This window comes from Suncus etruscus, chromosome 19 (genome assembly GCF_024139225.1).
Source record: "Suncus etruscus isolate mSunEtr1 chromosome 19, mSunEtr1.pri.cur, whole genome shotgun sequence".
In the NCBI taxonomy this organism is placed as follows: Eukaryota; Metazoa; Chordata; class Mammalia; order Eulipotyphla; family Soricidae; genus Suncus; species Suncus etruscus.
Window position 1 is genome coordinate 10,973,319 of NC_064866.1, and position 7,274 is coordinate 10,980,592.

A 7,274-nucleotide genomic window follows, 5' to 3' on the forward strand; every position below is an offset into this window, starting at 1 on the left:
CAGGCAGGCCAACCAGATGTCTGAAGCATGTTTTAAACTCAGTATTCAGGAATTCAGGACCTTTGCTGTCTTCCTATATTCTTTCACAGTGGCTTTTCAAACTTTGAATCAAATTTATTATAAAAAAGGGCTGGTGTAGGGTAGAAAAGAAAAGGAACCCCAACCAAAATTCTCCTTTCCCTCTTGGAGGATTTTTTTAAAATTTTGGTTGGGTTTTGGACCATTCCCTGGTAGTGCTGGATCCTACATTCCAGTTTTGTGCCCAGAGATCACTCCTGGAAGTGTTCAGGGGAACGTAGAGGGCTCAAAGTGCCTGGAATGTTCTGAATATGGACCTCTTACAATGCAAAACATGTACTCTAGCCTGATGAGCTTTTTGGGAAAACATTTTAAAATCATAATTTAATCAAGGCAAACATCCCATGAGTATATTGGAGATACTTAAAAGTGTGTACCTTTCTGCCTACTTTGAAATGTCCCTTCTTTCCTTACAGACATTTCTCAGATAAGCAAACATAACCTGTTTCTTCATGGTTTCACTTGGGTGCTACAGCTGTCTTTCCCCCTCCTCCCTGGATCCTTTGTAGGGTTTCTCCTCTCTCTTCCATCTCTCTAGGAAAATAAAACATCTAACTCCTTGTCTAATTTGATAAACTGATCCAAACTGAACTGCTAATGCAATCTTTTTTAATTTAGGGCTTATGGAAAGTTTTGGGCCACATATGGCAATGCTCAGGGAACTATATGAGTTCCTAGATTGAAGCTCAGTCAGACATATATATTGGTTTTTGGGTCACTACCCAGCAGCACCCAGGGGCTACTCGTGGCTCTATGCTCAGAAATCGCTCCTGGCAGGCTCGGGGGACCATATGGGATGCTGGGATTCGAACCACCATCCTTTTGCATACAAGGCAAACACCCTACCTCCATGCTATCTCTCTGGCCCCTCAGTCAGACATATTTAAGGCATACATCCCTATACTATTTCTCTGGTTCCTGGTTGGTTTTTTGGTTTAGTTTTACTTGTTGTTTTAAGAGTTCCTACATCATAAGGAACAAGATAGTTTAAAACCATATAAATTAAAGTCAACTAAATTCAATTGTCTTGTTGATTTGAAAGATAGCATTCTAATGAAAAATCCCAAATAAACAGGGGTAAAGCCAACTCTAATTTGGCACCATATATGTATGGTCCCCTGAGCACCACCAGGAGTGATGCCTGAGATCAGAGCTAGGACTAAGTTCTGAGCTGAGCATCACTGAGTTTGACACCAAAAAAATAATAAAATAAGAATAAAATGCTTATAGACATTAAATTCTGATAATATTTTGTTGCTGGTTTTTTTTTTCAAATTTATACCCACCACCTTCATTTTGGTTGCCTGTTGTGATGACTAGCAATGGAACCCATGACTGGCTGTGCTCTTGAACATTTGGTTGTGGTGCTCAGATAAGATTTCAGTGCTCCACATCAAAAAGAATGAGAATAAGCAGTGCTGGCGGGGATGTGGAGAGAAAAAAACTCTTATTCACTGCTGGTGGGAATGCCATCTAGTCCAACCTTTATGGAAAGCGATATGGAGATTCCTCCAAAAGCTGGAAATTGAGCTCCCATATGATCCAGCTATACCACTCCTAGGGATATACCCTAGGAACATAAAAAATACAACACAAAACTCCCTTCCTCACACCTATATTCATTGCAGCACTGTTTACCATAGCCAGACTCTGGAAACAACCAAGATGCCCTTCAACAGATGAATGGCTAAAGAAACTGTGGTACATATACACAATGGAATATTATGCAGCCGTCAGGAGAGATGAAGTCATGAAATTTTCTTATACATGAATGTACATGGAATCTATTATGCTGAGTGAAATAAGTCAGAGAGAGATAGATTCAGAATAGTCTCCCTCATCTATGGGTTTTAGGAAAAATAAAAGACATTTTTACAATAATTCCCAGAGACAAAAGAGAGGAGGGCTGGAAGGTCCAGCTCACAACATGAAGCTCACCACAAAGAGTGATGAGTGCAGTTAGAGAAATAACTACAATGAGAACTATCATAACAATGTGAATGAAGGAAGGAAGTAGAAAGCCTGTCTTGAGTGCAGGTGGGGGTGGGGTGGAGAGGAGGGAGATCTGGGACATTGGTGATGGGAATGTTGCCCTGGTGAAGGGGGGTGTTCTTTACATGACTGAAACCCAACTACAATCATATTTGTAATCAAGGTGTTTAAATAAAGATATTAATTTTAAAAAAGATTTCAATGCTCACATCCTTGGGGACAGTGCTCCCTGAGGCTAGTCTTCCTTTAATTATGGTATTTACACAAGTGCTCTCTTGGGTCACATTCTTTACTTACAGAACTAATAATGCACATTCTTGTTATGGTACCCACTTAGAGTGAATGCAAGAATCACACAACTGCTTTGGAGGAGTCACATCTCCTAACATACTTTCAGTTGCAGTGCTGACCAGGGCTCACACCCCTTTGTTCTGGGGCTCACACATACCTGACTATAGTGTGACAGGAAGTAGTTCATGGTGCTGAGATCACAGACATCAGAACTGTCAATGCTCATTGGCATGGGCATCAAGTTCAATACATGTAGAGACACCAGGGACTGAATTCAAGACCTCACATTTGCAAGACAGATTAGTTTTAAGCCACCAAGTTATTCCTCAGGGCCCTCATATTCTTAAATTTATTTTGTTTTGTTTTGGGGGCCACACCCAGATTTTCCCAGGGCTAGAGTTTTCAGAGATCACTCCTGATGGGGTTTTGGGACCACATGGGGTGCTGGGAATTGAATCCTGGTCAGCCATGTGCAAGGCAAGCATCCTACCTGCTGTACTAACACTCCAGTTTCACTTACAATGACTTAAGGCATGTGATTGTGCCCATTTTCCTGAGGTAGAAATGGAGGCTTAGATGTGAGGAGAAATTAATTGCTCTGGGTCCCTGGTCTCAAATCCAGATGGAAGAAAACTGCCATGGCTCATTACCTCCTGCTATATAACTTGGCTCTATGAAGTTGAATATATATCCTGAGCAGCTTTGAGTAGTCAGTTCCTGAGAATCAACATTAAAAACAACACATGTTTCTGACTCTGTCTATGCTGGAACACTAAGCAGATGACTTGCTTGGACTAATTGAAGGTTGACTAATTCAAACACCAGTTTTTAAATGTGCCTAGAAGTTTTTCTTGTGTGTATTATGTAATGTCTTGCCTTCTGAAGATGGAGATTCTAAACATAATTTAGCCTTTAGCCTTTCCTTTTATATTGAAGGTTCACAAATGTGAACATTAGCTACAGCTAAAGAAGGTAGAAGACAGTGCCCTGGGGACTGCTGAAGTGTGTACGGCTGTGTTCAACCTACATTTTAAGTGGTCCCAGACCATAATGCCATTTTAGTCTTGTGACTGCTTTTCATAGATTTTTCTGCCATTCTGTCAGCCTTTTGATTATGGTCTCTCCATGCCATTAGTGTCTGCCTAGCTTAAACCTTCTTTCCTCCTCTTGAATTTGTTACATAGAATCTATGGTGACTCAAAAAAAAAAAAAAATAGGACAGTTAGGCAGATTTTTATCTGGGGGGAAAGGGTAAATATTCAATAAATGGCTGACAGGACTGCTTAGAGTAATTAACATAAAATTTAGTAGGTGAAATGTTTTTTTGTTTTGTTTTGGTCACACCCGGCTGTGCTCAGAGGTTACTCCTGGCTCTATGCTCAGAAATTGCCCCTGGCAGGCTCCAGGGACCATATGGGATGCCGGGATTCGAACCACAATTCGTCCTGGGTTGGCCGAGTGCAAGGCAAACGCTCTACCACTGTGCTATCTCTCCAACCCCTAGTAGATAAAATTTATAAGGTCTGTTCTAACTTTGTAAATCTCTGGGTTGAAATGTGAGATTATCAGTTAAGAGAAGTACTTGCAATACCCTGCCTGCACTTCCCTTTAAGCAAAACTCTTAACTACCATTCCACTGCTGTTTCTTAGATGGCCATGTGTCTGTGTTTTGGTTCATGAAATCTTGATCTCTCCCTCCAGCACCATCAAAGACATGTCACAGATTGTGTGGAATCCCTCATCCAAGGGCCAAACAAGCCATCTGAAGTGATGAAGGAGTGGGATAGCTAAGGAAGTGATTTAGAAGAAAAAGGAAAAAGAAGCAAATGCACAGAAAAGAGAGAGAGATAGAGAATAGTGAAACTCTGTCCATGCATCTTTTCTCCAAAACCCAGATTTTTTTTGAGATAACTTGAATGAATCTGTCTCCCACATCAAAGAAGCTTGTCTCTAAAATCAATTCCTTGACAGCCGAGTTATGAGTGTAACTTCCTTTACGTTTTGAACCCTCTGCCAGCAAAAAACACGAACAACTTTACTGTACAAGAGAAACAACAAAATTAGAAATAAAGACACTTAAACTCATAATTAACATCAAGACAGGTGCATGTATAAATGATGGCTAATAATTATGGCAAGGATCAGCATCCTATTTTCGCCTGAGTCGTCAATCCAACAGCACCGAACCTAAAATTACCTGAGGAAAATGTAAAAAACAGTTAGAAGAAAGCCCTGAGTCCTAGTAAGATTCATTTTAAACTGAGCAGTTACAACCTGCAAACAACTCTGGTTTGGGAAGTGTGAGCCATCATACGCAAGTGAACATGCAAACGTGTGTGCACGCATGCAGCGCACTCTTGCACACACCTGGATAGAGGGCTTTGTGTTGGAGAAGGGGAGAGACATGACCATTTTCTTAAGCTTCTACAGCACCTGTGCTAACAAGCACAGCTAGACAGCCGCTGCCATGTGAGTCCCCAAGGGAAGAAAGCAGAGTAGAGGCAGAATGGCACAGAAGTGAGCCAGATAAGATGCCAAGACACTCTTCTCACCTATTTTTTTGTTTTGTTTTGCATGTGGCGTTTGTTTCAGCTCAGCTTGTTCCTTCTGACTCTTATGTTCAAGGATATTTTTGGGGTGAAGGAGTTGGGCCACACCCAACCACACTCAGGGGTTATTCCTGACTCTGTGCTCAGAAATCGATCCTGGCAGGCCCGGGGGACCATGTGGGATTCGAGGAATCAAACTCAGGTTAGTCCTGGGTCAGGTGCATGCAAGGAAAACACCCTACTGCTGTGGCTATCTCTCCAGCCCCAGGGGATTACTTTTTAATATGGGGGCGTACCATACGTGGTACTAAATATCAAATCAGGTTCAGCTACTTGCAAGGCAGTGCCTTCACCCCTGTATTATCTCTCTGACCCATTCATAGCCATTACTGTGAGCTCTGAAGAAAGTGCTCATCAATATCTTGTACCTGCAAAGTGATTAGAGATGGTGGGAATAACTGTTGTCTCTATTTTGGCATCGTAAGGCAGTCAGGGAATAATGCTTATCTCTGTTCTGGCATCATAAGGCAGTCAGGCTAAAGTCAAAACAAGAAGATAAACATCTTTCCGGTGCACTAAACATCCCTCAGCATTGTCCAGCCTACAAAGCTGGGGTAGCAGTCAGGGCTGTTGTCCATATCTAGGTCCCAAGAACAATGTGTTGTGGGACCAGAGAGCCAGAGACCAGGCTGAAGTGGAGTTCAGATCCAAATCACTCTTCCATGTTCAGTTCTCATTGGCCTCTCTCAGCTTGCAGTCTTGCTTCTCATTACAGCACAACATGTTGCTTAGTCCTTCAGCTTTCAATGCAAAGAGAACAGATCAAAGCTGAAGGACTAAGCAACATGTTGGATCTGAACTGCCCATGACTCCCTCCTGATGGTGAAGAAATGTGGCAGAGTCGGGGAGGTCAGAAGGCATCAGTGAACGGAAAGCCTTTAACTTCAAGACACCATCTTCTCTGCCCAAGGTTGAAAGATAGGCAGTCAATGAGAATACTTTGGGGGAAGGAGAATGTAAGGGGTTTGGGATGAGGAGAAAAAAGATGGACAGAGAAGGGGAAAAAGAGGGGAGAGAGCACTTTTCCACTGAGAGAGACCACTCAAAGGGTGTAAGCACAGGTTTCTTCCTTATAACAACAACAAAGTCCCTACAAACACCTATGAAAGGATGCAGGCAACAATCATGAGGATTTTTCTGAACTTCTAATTAACCAGTCTTTAATCTCTGGTGGAGAAGACAGAGATTAATTTTTCTTTTTTCTCCTTCCTTCCTTCCTTCCTGCCTGCCTGCCTGTCTTTTTCTTTCTTTCTTTCTTTCTTCTTCTTTCTTCTCTCTCTCTCTCTCTCTCTCTCTCTCTCTCTCTCTCTCTCTCTCTTCTCTCTCTCTCTCTCTCTCATCTCTCTCTCTCTCTCTCTCTCTCTCTTTCTTCTTTTCTTTCTCTCTCTCTTTCTTTCTTTCCTTCCTTCCTCCGGGCGGCAGGTTCCGTGGCCACAGCTTTTTTGCAGGGGACTTTTGGATGTTCAGAGTTCTAAAAGTCCAGTCCGAAATTTTCAAAGTCAAAATCCAAATTCAAGCCGAAGGTCATTTTCAGAAAATCAGTCTGCTTATAGAAGCTTTTTCTTTCTGAACCTTTTCCAATTAAGGCACTCCATCAGTATTTGAGGAGGCCGAGGTTTTTGGAAAAAGGATTTTCGGCAACAAAGTTTCAGTCCTGAGTCTTGGATGGGAGTGATACAAGTTTTCAACTCCCCTATTTTACTGATATTTTTGCCCCTAGAAGGGGTCGCGGCCATCTTTGAACATGGCTTCACGTGGCCAAACACTTTGGGCTGACTCCATCTGAAAAGAGCCAAAATCAAACAGAAGATCAGAAATCTCACCATATTCGCTGTTTTCTTGGGTCCAGGTTTCAGGTCAGAGTTCGGAGCACCAGATGTAGCATTAAATAATTAACGATGGTGCTGGATGGTGAAGAATGGAGGTCTTTATTCTTAGGCATGGCCACGTGGCTTCATCCCCCATCAACCGGCCGGTCTGGGGTCCAGGAAAGCAACGGGTATTGACTCACTCACAGGCAGGCATCAGGAAGCATCAGCTTTATTCATACCCTATCCACCACATGTGTGGCCTCTATCATAACCTTTCAAGGATTCAGTCATTCTTAGCTAGCCCTGCATCTTAACTCCTGTCAGCCATCTTCCCTTTAACCTCCATGCTGGCCAAAGACCAAAAGAGAAGAGCAAAAGGGCCTAATCCCCTGTGTCAAAGGCCTTATATAACCTTTCAAGACCACTCCCCGGAATGGGAGGGTCTCAGGTAGGTACACCTAAATCCAGGGTGGAGTTACAATGCATGTCCCTT